Raw genomic sequence first — 18,453 nt, 5'->3', positions numbered from 1 at the left:
TGAGGGGACAGAACAGAAATGATATGACATTTACAGAAACCCCTTTGTGGCCTGGCCTCATTGGAATTTTTTCTGTTAGTTAAATAAAGATCATTTGTTTCTATTGATTAAAAACAAAATAATTCATATGATGGTTTTAAGAAAACAAATTATTTCCATAATAGACAGTGTAGGTCAGGACTAGAAGCAAACAAGGATCTTCTATCCCTCACACATCTCAGCACTCAAGCAAAAACTCAAAGAAAACAACGATACTGACGGCCACATCATGCACCGTGCTCACACAAGGATGCCAAGAGGCTTAATATGTGTTCCTTACCTGGACCCTTTTCACTGGATCAGAAACCCGGATGTCTTAGTCTGATAGGCATCCTCTGCTAATGCATTTTAAATGATTGAATCAATAATTTGATGGGCCACTTTTTATAAGATGCTACGATACCCTATGAAGCACTATTAAAATATTCATTTTTCTGCACACCAGATGTGGCCCGATTGTTCATAACCAAAATTGGTTCTCTGGCAAAAGGATCAAAGGCAGCCCTCTAAGATATTCCTCACTGATATTCCATTTTTCAGTGGCTAGGGAGACATGAGTAGGAAGCAAAGCTGGGTCCCTGCACCCACGATCTTGGTGCCATCAAAGTGCCGCTGCTGGCAGGTTCCTGGGCACCATCTGAGACCAACCCCACTGTGAGGTTGAAGGAGGCTGATCAGAACAGTGGTCCTCCACCTCCTTCCTGACTTCCCAAGTCATCTTCTATTTATGTGGAATTATTCCCATAACTGGGGCCAGATGATCCCACCCTGGGAAGACTGGGGAAATTTCCAGAATGCTGACCTGAAAGTCCTATTTTCCCAATGTTTCTGCTGTTCCCATGTCACAAGTCTTTGGGAAAAATCTCCCGGGCTTGAGAGATTTCAGTCCAGCCTGGATCACCTCTCCACTTCCTCCATCCCAGAGTGAAATTAAAAATCCCGTCTGCTGTTGATGAGGAGTCCCTTCAGGCCCTAAAGTTTAGGAAGAGAAATCCCTATCTTGTCTTCTTCACTGTCATCCTGGCACATCAGTTACTTAAAACAATCCAATTTCAAGAACTGATAGACCTTCATTTCTGGACATGCCAAAAACAAGCAAATTCCAGAGGATCGGCTTCGGGGTGGCAGAATGGAAGGAGTAAAAGCCAACCACGGGGCCAGGTGCAGTGGCTCACGCCTGTAATCCCACTTTGGGAGGCTGAGGTGGGCAGATCAACTGAGGTCAGGAGTTCAAGACCAGCCTGGTCAACATGGTGAAACCCTGTCTCTATTAAAAACACAAAATATTAGCCAGGCATGGTGGCGGGTGCTGGTAGTCCCAGCTACTTGGGAGGCTGAGGCAGGAGAATCACTTGAACCCAGGAGGCGAAGGTTGTGGTGAGCCGAGATTGCACCACTGCACTCCAGCCTGGGTGGCGAGTGAAACTCCGTCTCAAACAACAACAACAAAAAGCCAACCATGGGATCTGTGGCACGGCTCTCACTTTCACCATTAGCTCAGCCAGGACTGGCGAGGATGCTCTGTTCCTTAGCCGTTTAGATGTATGAAGACTGAGGGCTTTGCACCTAATTAGGGTTTCAGAGCTTTGTTTTTCTATCATCTAATTACATTTGCCTCTGTCCAGGAGGCATTGCTCTCTGAAAATTTGTCTCAGCCCAACAACAGGTGCGAGAAGGTGAACAGCTCATTCCCCACCGACGCGGTGAGATGCAGAGCCAGGCCCTGGCTCCTTCTTGCTCCTCTCCTTTCATTATCTCTAACTCCAGTGTCAGCCCTCAAGCAGTCCCCTGCTTTGTCACCCCTGGAAAGGTGGGGAATGTTCTCCTTTGGGAACAAAGTGCAGCCTCTTAGCAGCTAGCAATCAACTCCTGTGCTTGGGGCCTTCCAGGCAGACCTTCTGCAGTGCACCCTGGTAGGAGGTAAATTATCCTGAGCTTGGAAAATGTGACTGAAATCACCTCCGACAGAGGGAAATGGGTTTTCATAAAAGACATTTCCTCACCTCCAGTTACAACTCAATTCAACTGTTTCCCACCCTGGATCTCAAAAGAAATTTCTGTTTTGCTTCTGGGTTTGGGCCCGGCTGATAATGAAAGGTACTCAGGAAGCCGGGCCTATTGAAGCAGCCTACCCCTCAGAGGGGCATGGCTGACTTGACTAAGAGTAGGACAGGGTATGGGGTTGAGGAATCCACGGGGACTCAGGGCATCCTGTTGCAGACACAGGAGCTGACCCAGCCACGGGGTCACAGGACAGTCTGTGTCACCACAGTCTCTGTGCAGAGTCCAGAGTTCACAAAAGAGATAAATGGACATTTGCTGACTGGGGTAACTCAGCATCTATTCACCCTATTTCTGGGAAAAGCCTCAATTTACATGTGGGAATGGACCACCCCCTTCTTGTTATAGGAGATATTAAGAAATTATTTTAGGCAGATAGAGAGGAAAAGAGGTCCTTGGGAAGTTTTTGTTTCTTTTAAAGCAGATCCGGAAACCTTTCTTGTCCAACAGGAGAGCCCCAGCTCTAAGAGCCACTGGCAAGCTTTGATATGCAAATGCAGGCCACTGGAAACTGAGTACGCCCAAACATGGAGATTCCAGCTTTCCTCCTTGCCCCAACAGGCGGCTGGCAACATGGCCGCCCCCACATATCCCCACGTGTGTAGAACATCATGGCACCCTGCATTTGCATCTTAAAAGGCTAGAGTGGGAGGGCCAGTTTTTTCTCAGGCTACATGAATGGCATGCCTGGTCAAACCAATCCTCTGAGCCCTATGCAAGCCAGACACCGCCTCCTCCCACCTCCTCATATAACTAGCTGATTACACCACACACACCCCCTCCCCCGACATCCCCTCTCCCCACAGGGGTTTTCTCTCTGTTCAAATCCCCTCTCCCTCTGTCTCTGTACTGGGGAGCTGTTTTCTTCTTCCTTCCTTCTTTCTTGTATATTAAACTTTTCGCTCCTTAAAACCACTCCAGGTGTGTCCATGTCATTTTATCCAAACGTGTGCTAGACCAAGAACCGTGGTGTTCCTCCAGTCATCTGAGCTGTATCATTATCTCACTCTATTTTTGACAGCACTAACCACGAGCATACCCTGCTCCATTAGCGCACTCATCCTCCTGAGCTCTGTGAATGGCTCAGGATGCACAAGTGAGAGAAAAATGTAGCCAAGTGAGGAGGCAGAGAGAAACTGCCTCTTGGTAACACAGTGTGCGCCCCTGGATCAAGCCATGCCTGAAGGCAGTGTATTCTGAACTTTTACAGTAAGTGCTCTTTTTGTTTAAATCATTTTGGATTGGGTTTTTGTTCACTTGTAAGCAAAAGCACACTATGATAAAAGGGGATACAAGACAAGTATCACAAATCCAAAAATGGGGAGGGCCCAACCCCAGAGCCCAGGCAAGTCAGGGAAGTGAAGAAACAGACAGCATCTGAGACGCTTATGCCCAGAATCCAGGGGCTAGGTCCATGGTCTTTGAGCCTTAATATGCAGGAGATCCCTGTGGGGAACTTTATAACAGCGTAGATTCCCACTCATTCCCACAGCCAATTCTGATCTTTAAGTCTGGAAGGGGAACCAGAGGTTTGGTTTTTAACCAATATCCAGGCAATTTGGAAGCAGATAACACAGAGAATACTTTGAGAAACACTTCCCTACACTCTGAGCTGGGAGTTAAAGGACAGGGTTCCAGTCTCTGCGGTGAGGCAGTGGCAAGAGCTCCGTGGGCAGGAAGAATATTAGGCCAGAGCTTAGAACAGGACTGCAGAAGCAAGCATGGAATGGAAGTGCATCTGGTGATTTGTGACATACAATGAGCCTGCAGATCACAGGCAATGATTTTTGAAAACTCATCACACAGCAGTTTGAAGCAGCAGGAACAACGATTTGATCCAAAGTGCCATGTGAACACTTCCAAGTCTACAAATGCTTTCATAGGTCAATCTAAGCTGTTCCTCCCAACCAACCTGTCTGGTAATTAGAGATTAGGAAATTAAAACTCAGAGCGTCTAAATAGCATGCACAAAGCCACACAGCTCACTGGTTCAGTAGCCTAGACCTGGGTCCCAGTCTGTCTGACACCAAACCCCACACTTTTCAAATAATTCTCCCTTCCACTGGAGGAAGAGCTGGGTCTCAGGAAAGGTCTAAGGGACACACAGTGTGGGGATCAGTGAGACCCTGCTCAGCAGGCCCAGAGGAAGGAAGGGGGTGCGCCACCTGACTGTGCAGGAAGGCAAGGCCATTTTAACTTTGCAGCATCCTCAACTCATCTGGCTCAAGAAATCCTAGCCCAGCTTGGGGATGGAGAGTGGAGGAAGGCCGGGGCACCCTTGCAAATGAGGACTAAGCTCTGATTTTTTTTTTTTTTTTTTTATCTTACCCAAATTCCGTATCTAAAGGGTCTGGGGAGTGATGCCCTACAAACCATAAATTCTCATCAGATGGATTTTATTTAACCCTATATATCGTGACTTACTTTCCAACCTGACCCTGTCATAACATTATGAGACAAGGAAGAAAGTCAAAATATTTTACCCCAAAACGTGGGCTTTTTTGTCCATACCTTAAAATGGCCCTGCAAAGCTGTCCTTTGTGGGGGAAAATTTGTATCGGTAAAGAATCTCTATTAACATAGCTAGATGTTTTTCTTCCAGGCCCTCCCAATCCCAAAGAGATTAACTAAAAGTCTAGCACTTTTTTTTTTTTTTTTTTTTTTTGAGATGGAGTCTCACTCTGTCGCCCAGGCTGGAGTGCTGTCGCCCAGGCTGGAGTGCAGTGACATGATCTCGGCTCACTGCAACCTCTGCCTCCCGGGTTCAAGCGATTCTCCTGCTTCAGCCTCCTGAGTAGGTGGGACTACAGGCGCCCGCCACCACGTACAGCTAATTTTTGTCTTTTTAGTAGAGACGAGGTTTCACCACATTGGCCAGCATGGTCTCGAACTCCTGCCCTTGTGATCCACCCGCCTGGGCCTCCCAAAGTGCTGGGATTACAGGCGTGAGCCACCGTGCCTGGCCAAGTCTAGCACCTTTTAAAGGTCTGAATAGGAAACATTTGTCATCTATTGTCTCTGAGGACAGCCTCTATAAGACTTCAAAAGAACCTTGGTTTCCACCATCTTTTATCTTTGAACATTTCCTTTCTATGGATCCCAGGTCTTTAGACAAACTCACTGAAATTTACCTATAGCCTAGAAGCGCCCCTCTTCTCCCGCTTTGGTCCCACCTTTCGGGACCAAACCAATGTATTTCTTAAATGTACTTGATTGATGTCTCATGCCTTTCTAAAATGCATAAAACCAAGCTGTACCCCGACCACCTTGGACACATGTTCTCAGGACCTCCTGAGGGCTATGGCAAGGGCCATGGTCGCTCATATTTGGCTCAGAATACATCTCTTCATACCATCTCACACCAGTTAGAATGGCAATCACTAAAAATTCAGGAAACAACAGGTGCTGGAGAGGATGTGGAGAAATAGAAACACTTTTTCACTGTTCGTGGGACTGTAAACTAGTTCAACCATTGTGGAAGTCAGTGTGGCCATTCCTCAAGGATCTAGAACTAGAAATACCATATGACCCAGCATCCCATTACTGGGTATATACCCAAAGGATTATAAATCATGCTGCTATAAAGACACATGCACATGTATGTTTATTGCGGCACTATTCACAATAGCAAAGACTTGGAACCAACCCAAATGTCCAACAATGATAAACTGGATTAAGAAAATGTGGCACATATACACCATGGAATACTATGCGGCCATAAAAAAGGATGAGTTCATGTCCTTTGTAGGGACATGGATGAAGCTGGAAACCATCATTCTCAGCAAACTATCGCAAAGACAAAAAACCAAACACCGCATGTTCTCACTCATAGGTGGGAATTGAGCAATGAGAACACATGGACACAGGAAGGGGAACATGACCACCGGGGACTGGGGTGGGGTGGGGGGAAGAGGGAGGAATAGCATTAGGAGAGACACCTAATGCTAAATGACAAGTTAATGGGTGCAGCACACCAACATGGCACATGGATACACATGTAACAAACCTGCACGTTGTGCACATGTACCCTAAAACCTAAAGTATAATAATAATAATAATAATAAAAGAATACATCTCTTCAAATATTTTACTGAGTTTGGCTCTTTTCGTTTACAGGAGCAATGGAAATGATTTTCTTTGACCACAGTGTCAGTTTCTGACATTGGGATGTGCCCATCTGTGCTGTTGACTCTTCCCTTGGAATGAGAGAGTGAGGCGGCTCCCAGTGTGGTTGGAAGTCACCCCGCTCCCCAACAACGCAGGGCAACAGGCCCCGGCTTCATGCCCATTCAGTTCAGGACAAGTTTTTTGGAGTATCTACTCTGGGCCAGGCCCTGGGCAAGGCCCGTAGGGTACTAAGATGAAATAGAGACAGTTCCTGCCTTTGAACGGTGGTGATTTACTGGTGGGGAGAAAGGAAGAGGTCCATGAAAAGTCATGTCTGTAGAAGGTAAGAAGGGGCACAACCGCCATGGCAGGGGAGTCACAAAGGAGAGGCATTCAGCCCGCTGAGAGGTCCCAGGAATTTCCTGGAGGATCAGTCCCCAAACTATGACAGGGAGCAATACCCAGATAACAGCACAGGCCCAGAATAAGAAAGAGTCTGTGAGTGGGCAAAATTCCCTCCAGGGTCATGAGGGGAGCTGACTTCTGATTAGGGCATTTCATCCTTCTCTGAAATGCAGCTGAGAACTGTTCAGCCTCACTCCCTTGCTGAGACCAATAGCAATCCCTGACGACCTCGCCACAGGTCCAGCAGGTGCCCCATCCACACCTTGTCCCCAGTCCCTACCTGGAAGCTCCAAACAGGACACCTCCTGCCCCTTGTTGATAGAACATTGATAAGGAAATAGGACTGAGTTATAAGCTTCTTTCCATTTCAAATATTTAAAGGCAATATAATGTTCATGTTTAAATATTTCATGTGTAATTAAACAATCCCTTATTGTTAAATAGATGGGTTCCAATTTTGAACTACTATAATCTGTGTATGTGTCCTTGATTAAATCCTTAAGAGAAATCCCTAGAAATATTATCTTAGGGTCAAATGGCTTGGATATTCTTTAAACTGCTGATAATTATGGGAAATTGCCTTCTGGGAAGGTTATAACAATTTGCCTGATCCCCAGCAGCAACAGACTTTACAAAGTACACAGCATCTAATATTTAACTTTGATAAAGAAAAGCTTCTCCCTTCTTTTTCACTTAAAATGCTGTGTCCCACCCACTTTTCAGTGTCTCTTCACACTGACAAGACAGTTGGCAAATGCTAACACTTCAGAGCTTGCAAAGCACCTTTATATACTTTTAATTCTCCTAACAACCGTGAGGGATGGAGCTTACTATTATCATCCGTGTTTGCAAATGAGGGCCTGAGAAGTTGAGTGATTTCTGTAAGGTCTCAGAGCCAGTAGACACTGGTAATGAGATAAAACCCAAGGCCCCTTATCTTTGGAGCCCAGTGTTCCTTCCACATAGGTGCTTCTCCACACAGGCTGCCCAGGAGAATGTGGACTCTCCAGCAGTTCTGACTTAACTGGCCTGGTGTGGATGTCTGTGATGGGTGAACATTCCCAGACCCTTTTGAGAACCTGATAAAAGTGGTGGACCCACTTCCCAGAAAAAGGGATGCACAACAAAATAATTGTCCTGAGTGGGTCTGACAGAATCAAATGAACCCTTTAAATCTGGATCTAGAGGTCAGAGACTGTGAATGTCAGAGAAGCAAAAGAGATTCAGTGCAAGAGAAATCCTCCTACTGGTTTTGAAGATAGATGTTGGCACCCTGTGTCAACAACCTGAGAGTGGCCTTGAGGAGCTGGAAGCACCCCAGACTGACAAACAGCAAGAAGAATATGGGGACCTCAGTCCTACAACCACAGGAACTGAATTCTACTGACAACCAGTGAGCTTGCAAAGAGGACTTGGAGCCCCAGATGAGAAGCAACCCTGGCTACCCCTGATCTCAACCCTATGAGATCCTAAACAGACAATCCAGCCATTCAATGCCCAGACTTCTAACCTATAGAAACCCTGAGATAATAAATGGGCATTGTTTTAAATCACCAAGTTTGTGGTAATTTGTTACACAGCCATAGGAAGTGAATCGACCTGATGTATCTGAGCACCTGCTAGGTTATCATTAAGATTACTCTTCAAAGGGAAACATTATTTTTCAAAATGTTTCTGCCCTACCTTCCATGAGCATCTGGTGATGGATGGACACACACATACGTAAAGATACACTGTGTTTAGGTGGGCACAGTGGTGCATGCCTGTGATCCCAGCTATTCAGGAGGCTGAAAGAGGAGGATCACTAGGGCCCAGGAGTTCAAGGCTGCAATGAAGCTATGATTGAGCCATTGCACTCAAACTTGGGCAACAGAGCAAGACATCAGCTCTAAAAAAAAAAAAACTGATGAATGCTATAAATAAGATTGGAACTTGCTCTGCTTTTACAAGACCACTGTTAGATGACCACTGACAAGAAGACTGTCAGCTGGTCTCTGCAGGAAGCAGGGGCCTGGGCAGCTCTGGGGGCAGAGGAGACAGGCCTGGGGCAGAGATACCTCAGGGCATTTTCAGAAAACAGCCAAAGCAGCCATTCCAGCTTGCCCAGGTAGATGGCAAATCAATGGGAAATGATTCCAGAAAGGTAGGGAAAGATGGAATTCTGGAGAGCATTGGACCTTAGATTGGGAGTCTGGACATCTTTCCATGTGCATCAGGAAGTCGTGGAAAATTCACAGACTGGAGTGGCTTTGGTAAAGTTGGGATTTAGGAAGACTGATCAAGGCACGGGATAGACCCATGGATGAATAGCCTTCCGGTCGGTTTGTCCCTGTGGTTTTCTGTGCAGAGGAGGTGGGAATGTGCTGGGTGAGTCAGCTGTGGATTTGTGTCCCTGCCTCACCTCACTCCCCACTGTCGTGGATTTGTTGGCTTATCTGTAGTGCACTCCCTGAAGAAACACTCCGTTCACTCAGCTTGTTTCTAACCCAAAATACTCTGCAGGGCCTGTCCTCTTGTCTTTGCCTGGGGATGCCTTCCACCTTAGCACTAGTGGGCTAGATGATGGCTGCCTTGCTGTCCCAGCACCACCAATCAAAGGGAACACATTGCCACTGGGGCCAGTACAGCCCAAGCGACAAACTCTAGTCCCTCCATTCTCTCCATCCCATGGACCCTTGATTTGCTAAGCGGGAAGACACTTTCTCATGGTTCAACATCACTTAATCTGCACAATTGCTTCTGCAGGCTGACTCAGCCAGAGACCCTTGATATCTGAGCAAAAGTGCATATAACTTTTAAAAGGATTACTACTGCTTTTAATATTCCCTCTGTCTTGAGTCAGACCATCGCCAAGGGCAGATCAGAGTTAATCTTATATATCAAAGTCCTGCCATCAGCCAGTAGGGTTTATTACTAGCATCCATCCACTTCAGAGCTATGAGAACCAATGGAATTGGATCTAAGGTTTTGAGTTGGCTCTTCTGCCTGGAAATTTGATGTAAACGCTCTAATTTATTGGCCCTAAAGGGCTTCGGCAAGTCGTTTTGGCAAGTCACCCACTGAACATAGAATGAAATTTGCAGAGGTTTCCCCTCTGCTCGAACAGTGGTGTTCTCAGCACGTACAGGGAAGTTCTGCCCCCTTCCAGCCAGGTGAGCTAGGGGATTTTGTCTACCCTCGCTGAGCTTCGGTTTTCTCATCCATAAGATGGGAATAGAAACATGGTCCTGGATACATGTCTCATGCTAGGCACCGAGGCAGGGTACTCTCTCCCCTGAATGCCCCGCTATTGACCCATCACCAGTAAGGCATGCATTCATTGCACAGAAACTTAGGCATATGCCTACCAACATGCCCAATGTTGTGTGAGTCCTGACCCCTGTGAGGATACACTTCCATCTGTGTGAATGGATTCACAAGACCAGCCCTCACTCTCAGGACTGAGGGCACTGGTGCTCTAACTTGTCTGAATATTGGAATCAGCTGGAGAGATTCTGTAAATTACCGGTCCCATCCCACCGCTGAGATTCTGATTTCATTGGTCTGATTTCATTGCAGCCTGGTCGCTGGGATTTTTAAAACTCTCCCTAGGAATTCCAATGTGCAGCCAAGTTTGCAACTATACTGAGCCAGGTTAGTGGTGCGGGCAGCATGGTGATAATTGGGCTCATGAACCCATGACCTCAGCTTCATCAGGAGACCCGCTGTAAGTATTGGCCCAACAGGAAGGAAAGGAGCTGAGTCAGATGATACCACTGAGGGGCATGAGCAAATGAAAAAACAGGAACCCAGCCGTGAAGCTGGGCCTGAGTGTTGGAGATGCCACTATACGGACCCTGGTCTTAGCAATCCAGACTTTTCCCCAGTAGAAGGGAAAGGCAAAGATTATCCTGGCAGGGACTGTGTAAGGCCTTTCAAGGTTGACCATCCATCTCACCCTGCTCTGTTTCCCTCCTTCCCTGCAGAACAGCCTTTTACCTGAATGCTCCAGGCTTTTGATTAACAACCCCTGGTCTTTTATACCCGTTCACACTCAAAATCAGGGGGAATTCCTTGAGATGGTTGAAATGCAAAAGTGAAACTTAGAAGCCCTATGAAACAACAATCCAACAAAAAATGCCCAACACTTTCAGCAGGTGCTTTTCAGACAGAGCCTTTAAACTGCCACTGTCCCAGAAGCTTGTGGAATCGTGTGTGTGTGTGTGTGTGTGTGTGTGTGTGTGTGTGTGTAGAGGAACAGGTGAAGCAGCAAACCATAAGGTAGCCTACTTCAGGTCTGGCACCTGTTTTCACTGCTGTCGTGCCCTCTTCACTGAGATCCTGACTTCAACATGTACACATATGAATGCTGTTTTCTTAGCATGAATCTTAACTCAGCTGCTGCTCAAGCATCAGTGATTCCCAATTCCCATCAGAGTGAATGGCCCGTTCCTGGTCTGTGCAGTCAGTCCTCTGAAGCTGGTCAGCTGCACCCCTGGGAGATGAGGGGCCAACTCTGACTCCCAAGGAGGTGACCTCTGTCTCCCTTCCAGGGCCGGAGATGCAACATCACACACACACACTGCCTTCGGAACGTGTGATTAAGATTTTGGCTGCCAGTAGCCTGACAGCTTCCAGCAGCTTTGTCTGCCACTGTGTCCGCTTCTCTGTGCCAAAGTCCCTGAAACAAAGGCACTGCAGATGTTGCTGTGAAGTCCTTCCGATTCTCCAGGACAGAGGAAAGCACTACATTGGGTGGGGGGTGGAGGGGGGGTGATGGACTGTGGGAAACCTGCATGATGGGCATGAAACAATAAAAATGAAGCTGATTTTCTTCATAGCATTTGCTGCCGTAGAGATACATTTGTTTCTGTGTCCCTCTCACTAGAATGTAAACTCCCTGAAAGCGAGGACTTGACTTATTGCTGTGTCCCAAGAGACTGACACAGTGCCTGGCACATGGTAGACACTCAATAGATGTTTGAGATAGGGAGGGAGGCAGAAAGGGAGGGAGGGAAGGAGCAAGGAAGGAAGGGAGGGAGGGAGGGAGGGACATAGACTGTGGAGTTGGATAGACTTGGCTTTAATCCTTTCTGTAGCAATTGGAGCTGTGTAAAAATATGCGAGTGAGTCATTTATTTTCTTTGAGTCTCTTTCTTCATCATAGTACCAATTAACAGGGCTGGGGTAAAGAGAGTGATATATGTAAGGTTGCTAGCATTCTTGGCAATCAAAACATGAGAGCTACTTATTTACACTAGGAGTATCACTACTACTGATATTATTAGTTCTGGACGTTACTAATGATGTGAGCACTGGCCTTTCATCAGAGGTTACTGGATAAGGAACATTTACCATCTTGTCTCTGCTCATTGTGCTAAGGTTCCCTCTTTATCCAACAACACTTTCTTCTGTTTTCCCAATTTAGTGAAAGGTTAATCTGTTCACTCTCATTCTTCCTGTTTTGTTTCCCATAATATGGGTCCCATCCTTCCTCATGAGATGGGTTTCTCAGCAATTGAGCCAGCCCCACCCACATATTTGACCCTGATCCAAGACCCTCATTTCTGGGAATGAACCTCAGATCAGCCATGATAGAGGATAGCCTGGCTTTATCCTTTTTGCTTCTGACCAGGATCCAACAATTCTCATAAAATTTTCCCCAGCCTGTTCAGTGGAATTGTCAAGGCATCATTTTCAAAAAGTAAAAACATGATTCTTATATAAGCCTATAGGGAGTGTGTATAAAGATCTGTTTACTTCACAAGAGAAAGAACCAGAAGATGGCAAAGCTGTTTGAAAAGAGAACTGGAAGGAGAAAGATTTGGAAGACCATCAGAAACAGCATGCTGACATAAGTTTGCTAATTTGAAAACCTCACTCATTAATGTCCTGTAGAGCAATAAAATCTTTTTACAGGACAAAAATCATTTGCATCTCTACCAGACAAAAATTAACACGTAACTTGGCAGAGTCTGAGCCCTAATCAATAGTAAATAGTAAGTCAAACAAAAGTACATTCCCTTAGAGAGTTGAAAAAAGCGTTGGTGGTTTGTTAGGCAACCTTCCAGTATGGCATTAGAAAGACGTGCAGTCATTCCTATTTTTACTTCCAAGTTTGGGATACATTTTTTTTTTGAGATGGAATTTTGCTCTTGTTGGCCAGACTGGAATGCAGTGGCATGATCTCAGCTCACTGCAACCTCTACCTCCCCGGTCCAAGCAATTCTCCTGCCTCAGCCTTCCCAGCAGCTGGGATTACAGGTGCACGCCACCACGCCTGGCTAATTTTTGTATTTTTTAGTAGACACGGGATTTCGCCATGTTGACCAGGCTGGTCTCAAACTCCTGACCTCAAGTGATCTGCCCACCTTGGCCTCTCAAAGTGCTGGGATTACAGGCATAAGCCACCGTGCCCAGCCAAGTTTAGGATACATTTTTTGAAATAAAATTGGTCCCCCTCAGCCTGGTGGATGTCCCTGCGGTATGTAAAAATACTATTATGTTCTAGATGCCTGATGCTGTCAGTTCTCAATGGCCAGAAGAGGGCATCTACCCAGATCAGCTCAGGTGTCTATCCCTGGTCCCATCGCCTGTGCCCAGGGTAGCATATCAGGTACACAGGGCTGTTTCTTCTCTGCTATTGGTAGAGCTGCTTTTCCAAGAAGGGGATAGGGCAGAATGGAAGAAAAGAGTCCAAAGAGGAAGAAACCACAACAGAAAGAGAATTGCTTTCCTTTCAGTTGTGGGAGCAGCAGTTTAATGCCTCTTTTCCACGTTTGCCCAGCAAAGGAAATGCTGAGCCAAATGACAGAAAACCTAGGGTAGCCTTTTTGGTGCCTCCTGACAATACAGAAGCAGGCTGGCATCCCACCCTGGTATGGCAGAGCAAGTGAGCCCACCTAGGTGGGAATCCTTACCTTCCTAATCCTGCAGGTTCACCTGCACAATCTTGTGTAGACCTTAAACCGTCATTTAGACAGTTATATTAAATGGGGTATTTTCTGGAGAAAAGGACTGAATGGGGATATGGGGATTTTTTTTTTTTTTTTTTTTTTGAGACAGAGTCTCACTCTGTTGCCTAGGCTGGAGTGCAGTGGCACAATCCTGGCTTACTGCAACCTCCGCCTCCTGGGTTCAAGTGATTCTCCTGCCTCAGCCTCCCGAGTAGCTGGGATTACAGGCACCCACCGCCACGCCCGGCTAATTTTTGTATTTTTAGTAGAGACAGGGTTTCACCATGTTAACCAGGCTGGTCTCAAACTCCTGACCTCAGGGTAAACCGCCCGCCTTGGCCTCCCAAAGTGCTGGGATTACAGGCGTGAGCCACCGCTCCCGGCTGGGGATTTCTAAGTCCACTTGGCTGTCTCCCCTCTGGGCCTCAATGGACAGCATTTTATCTGTAGCCTTTTTATCTTATAATAGTTTAACTAATGGATCTATTTTGAGTAAGGACATGTACAAATCCTTTTGTGATTCCAGGAGGAGTTGAGAAGTACAAAGTTCAATTACAAAATTATCATTGTCACCATTATCTCCAATCAGCACATCATTCACAGTGACAGTCCTAAGAGCTTTATATGGGAAAAATGTAATCTATTGCAAATGGAGGGCCATCATTACTGCTCTTAGGCTCCCTTTAGGATTAGGGATGCAGGTTATCATCTAGGTCCTGCGGTCTCCTGGAGAGAACAGGGAGCACCATCTCCATTAGATGAAAGAAAGAAATGTAAATGCTATGAGATGAGACTAGGGCAATGACTCCCTGTTCTTGAGACAACCAGTCGACTCAGTGTCAAAGAAAAACTCAGTAAGCTTTGATGCCTTGCTCTTAACCCACAAAATCGGTAGAGCCACAGAAAGAACACGGAGCAAAATGAAGAAATGGTTCAGTTCCTGTAAGGATCCTTTCCTACTTAGGCATTGCTTAATCCAGATGACTGATTTTTCAAAGAATCTTGCCATATCTGATTTGAAAGCACACAAAGTAGGTGGCTACTTCATGCCTCATCTCGTGGCTCTAGGATTATATTGGGATCAGACTTCAGGATCAGGCTCTTTGCAGATCAGAAATGGCATAGGGGAGCGTGCCGGGGATCAGACAAACCTAAACACACATCCAGATTCTGCCATTTTTTTTTTTAAGCTGTGTGGGAAAATCTCTTTGCTACTGACATGGTTTGGCTCTGTTTCCCCACCCAAATCTTATGTTGAATTGTAATCCCCAGTGTTGGATGTGGAGCCTGATGGAAGGTGATTGGATCATGGCGGTGGTTTCTAATGGTTTAGCACCATGCCCCTAGTGCTGTCTCATGATAGAGTGCTCATGAGATCTGGTTGTTTAAAAGTGTATAGCACTCCCGCTTTAGCTCTCTTCCTCCTTCTCCGGCCAAGTAAGACATGCCTCCTCCCACTTCACCTTCTGCCATGATTGTAAGTTTCCTGAGGCCTCCCAAGCCATGCTTCCTGTATGGCCTGTGGAACTGTGAGTCAATTAAACATCTTTCTTTTTTTTTTTTTTTTTTTTTTTTTGAGATGGAGTCTCGCTCTGTCACTCAGGCTGGAGTGCAGTGGTATGATCTTGGCTCACTGCAACCTCCACCTCCAGGGTTCAAGCAATCCTCCTGTGTAGCTAGGATTACAGGTGTGCACCACCATACCCAACTAATTTGTGTGTGTGTGTGTGTGTGTTTGTTGTGTTTGTGTGTGTTTAGTAGACACGGGGCTTCATCATGTCTTGGCCAGGCTGGTCTCTAACTCCTGACCTTGTGGTCTGCCCACCTTGGCCTCCCAAAGTGCTAGGATTACAGGCATGAGCCACTGCGCCCAGCCCACCTCTTTTCTTTGTAAGTTACCCGGTTTCAGGTAGTTCTTTATAGCAATGCAGACGAATACAACTACTTTGAGTCTCCCCTTTCCTTCTTTGGAAAAATATTTCCATTGAAGTGTTATGGTGAAGATTCAATAAAATTAAATGATATAATATATGTAAAGGGCTTAGCAATAACCCAATGGATAATAAGCAGTCAAGAAGTGGTAGCTATCAGTATAGTCAGCCTCTAAGAAGACAGCAAGTGTTTATTTTCAAGAAGAATTATGCAGAAAGGGCCACTTTCAGTCTACAATCGCCCCAAATTCCTTGAAGGAAGGATGATGTGAGCAGCAAGGGAAGAAAGGAGAGTGGGCATGAAATACTACAGAACCTGCTAGGAATGAAGTCCCTCTGTCTGTGTGTGCCTATATCAATAATTTAAACTTACACATTCATGAGATGCATTGTGGTTATTAGGATGTACATGTGCCCCCCCTAAGAATCTGAGAGTTCCTGAGAGACAGAGATGGTGTCTTACTCATCTTCTCTCCCCAGGTCCTGGCTTACTACCAGGCACTTATTGGGTAATAAATGTCCGTTGAATGCATGGACAAAGAAAGGTAGAAAAGGTATGAAGGAGAAGATGGCGGTCACGACCAGTAGAAATCTCAGCCATTCTGCCTGGGCTCCATATCATCTCCCTGCTATTAGGCCCATCAGAATGTAAGCACAAATGCCTAGAGAATGACAAGCTTCTTTGGGACTCTGCTGACCAGACAGGACATAAGGCTGGTCAGCTCCTGGGGAACCTCCAAGAGCTGGCTCCAGGCAAAGTGACTAATCCTAGGAGCTGCTGGCTTGGCTGCCTCTCTCCCTTCCTTATTTCCAAGATTGGTCACCTCCTGCTCTGAAATAGCAGTTGATTTTCAGACATGAGTTGATACAGCCATGATTTTCTAATACTGTTCCAAAGGGGCTAAAGTACCTCTGAGGAGCAGTGCAGGCTAGGATCAAACTCTCCCTACCTTCCACTCCACTCCCTACCTTGCCCCTCCACCTCTGCCCACTTTCTATTTCCTCAGGCACAGCAGCTTCTACCTTACGGATGACAAATCCTGGTCATCCATCTATGGTTGCATTAGGAAAAGAGTACTGCTACTTTCATTTTCTTTTCTAACCACTGCCCTAGAAGAATAACAGCTCACATTCTTTGGTAGACTGAAGCCTGCAGCTGCAAGGATGCTCAGAAAACCAGGCTTCCATTCATTGGCCACTTGCTGCACTTTCTGTTCCTCGATCCTTGCAACATACCTTTGAGGTCGGCATAAAAATCCCCATTTACAAGTGAGAAAACCAAGGCAAAAGAGGTTCAGTTTATTTCAGGCTCCAATGTGCTTCCAATAGCTTATAGCCTCTACAGCTAGTGTTTGAACCCAGGTCTGAACAAATAGGATTGAGAAGGGGAGGGAAAAGAGGAACAGAAATTCTTTTCTATAAAACAATTGTTTATGCAGCCAGCATTTCTTAAAATCCAGTTTGTGCCTACGGACATAATCTTTGAATTTGCTTTGTTTCTCGATGAATAACTTGGAAGCTATTCAAATAACTTGGAAGCTTCATTTAAAAGGAACATCAGGAGGTGATTTTTTACTAACTGTAGGTGTACTTTCTGAGCCAAATAGATTTGCAAATAAGAAAATGAGAGGACATGAGCTTGAGGAAAATGATAGGCATTCCAACCTCACCTGCTTGCTGACGACCTGCACGTGATTTCAACAATGATTTCAAATATTTCATTTTAAGTCAGTGTGACTTAAGTATGAAACTGGCTCTCCCTAAAGCTCCCCTAAGGCCTAAACAGTCATCATTACCATAGCTGTGACAGGGAGACTGTTGAATTTATAATCTATTGGCCATTCACAGCACAGTGTATAAACCTAGCTCATGATTTCTTTGCAACGGAAGTGCACTTTTTCATCATATTCCCTTCACAACTTACTCACCAGATCAGACTTTGAGCTCTCCTCCTGGCTTAGCCTGGATCATTTGAAATGGTCATCTATCCTTTGGCCCCAATACCTAAAGTCTATGAACAATAAGATGATTTTCTTGAGTGGGACTTTTTTGTTTAATATAATAAGATATTAGATATTTCCCCTGATACAGGGCTCATTCTTTTTCTTTTTAAAGCAATATTTCTCAAAGTGCTTTTCACAGAAATTGTTTTATTAAGTACTTCACTAAAAGAAAAATCTTTGGTAGACTGAAGCCTGCAGCTGCAAGGATGCTCAGAAAACCAGGCTTCTATTTGGAAAATATTGGGAATCAGAGCCCCCTCTTAGATATATACTGATATATACTGTAGCCACTCAGCTTGTTACAGATGACGTAAACATTGTAATATTCGCCCAGCTTTTGAGTGATGTCTATTAACGTCACCCAAATGAGTATTCCATGGAATGCACTTTGCAAAAACCTATTATTCAAGAAAATTCTAGAGCATGAAAGCTATTAACAATAAACCCATTCACAAAATCACACCAAATATCTAAAATCATGTTTAAGATCACCTAGAAATGGGTTGAATTGCCCACTTCAGAGACAAAGTGATTCTTTTGTAATAACAAGTATTGTTTAGTGAGTACTTATTATCTCATTGAATCCTGAGGACTACCTCACAAGGTAAGTATAGCTCTTTTCATTACGCATGACAAACAAGGCTCAGAGAGGTTAAGTAACTTGCTCAAGGTCACAAAACTGCAGAGCGACAAAACTAGAATTTTGAATCTAAGTTCAAAGGGTCACCAAACCAAATTTGGGTCCACCCACCCAGCATCTCAAAGTCAAGCACTGATATCGGCATTGCTGAGACAGAAGTTGAGGCATTTATTGCAGGCAGCAAGCAAGGAGTATCAGGCAGCTAATGCTTAAGGCCTAATCTCTCCCTGATGGCTTATGTGTAAGGGTTTTTAAAGGTGGGAAGGCAGAGGTTGCAGGCAAGGTCATACAATACATGGAGGCTACATATTGGTTTGGCCAAAAAAGGCAAA

General features: G+C 45.4%; 1 long non-coding RNA gene across 1 annotated transcript; it reads right to left on the bottom strand.

Moving 5' to 3' along the window:
* Window positions 1–15,861: 15,861 nt before the first annotated feature.
* LOC105739147 lies at window positions 15,862–17,492 on the bottom strand. Its single transcript, XR_001115022.1, has 3 exons — window positions 17,407–17,492; window positions 16,448–16,714; window positions 15,862–16,310 (listed from the first exon to the last, which is right to left on the bottom strand). It is a non-coding gene; the product is annotated as an uncharacterized LOC105739147 (long non-coding RNA).
* Window positions 17,493–18,453: the final 961 nt, after the last annotated feature.

Source organism: Nomascus leucogenys, chromosome 5, assembly GCF_006542625.1.
Source record: "Nomascus leucogenys isolate Asia chromosome 5, Asia_NLE_v1, whole genome shotgun sequence".
NCBI classification, from domain to species: domain Eukaryota; kingdom Metazoa; phylum Chordata; class Mammalia; order Primates; family Hylobatidae; genus Nomascus; species Nomascus leucogenys.
This window is presented reverse-complemented; position numbering and strand designations above follow the sequence as displayed.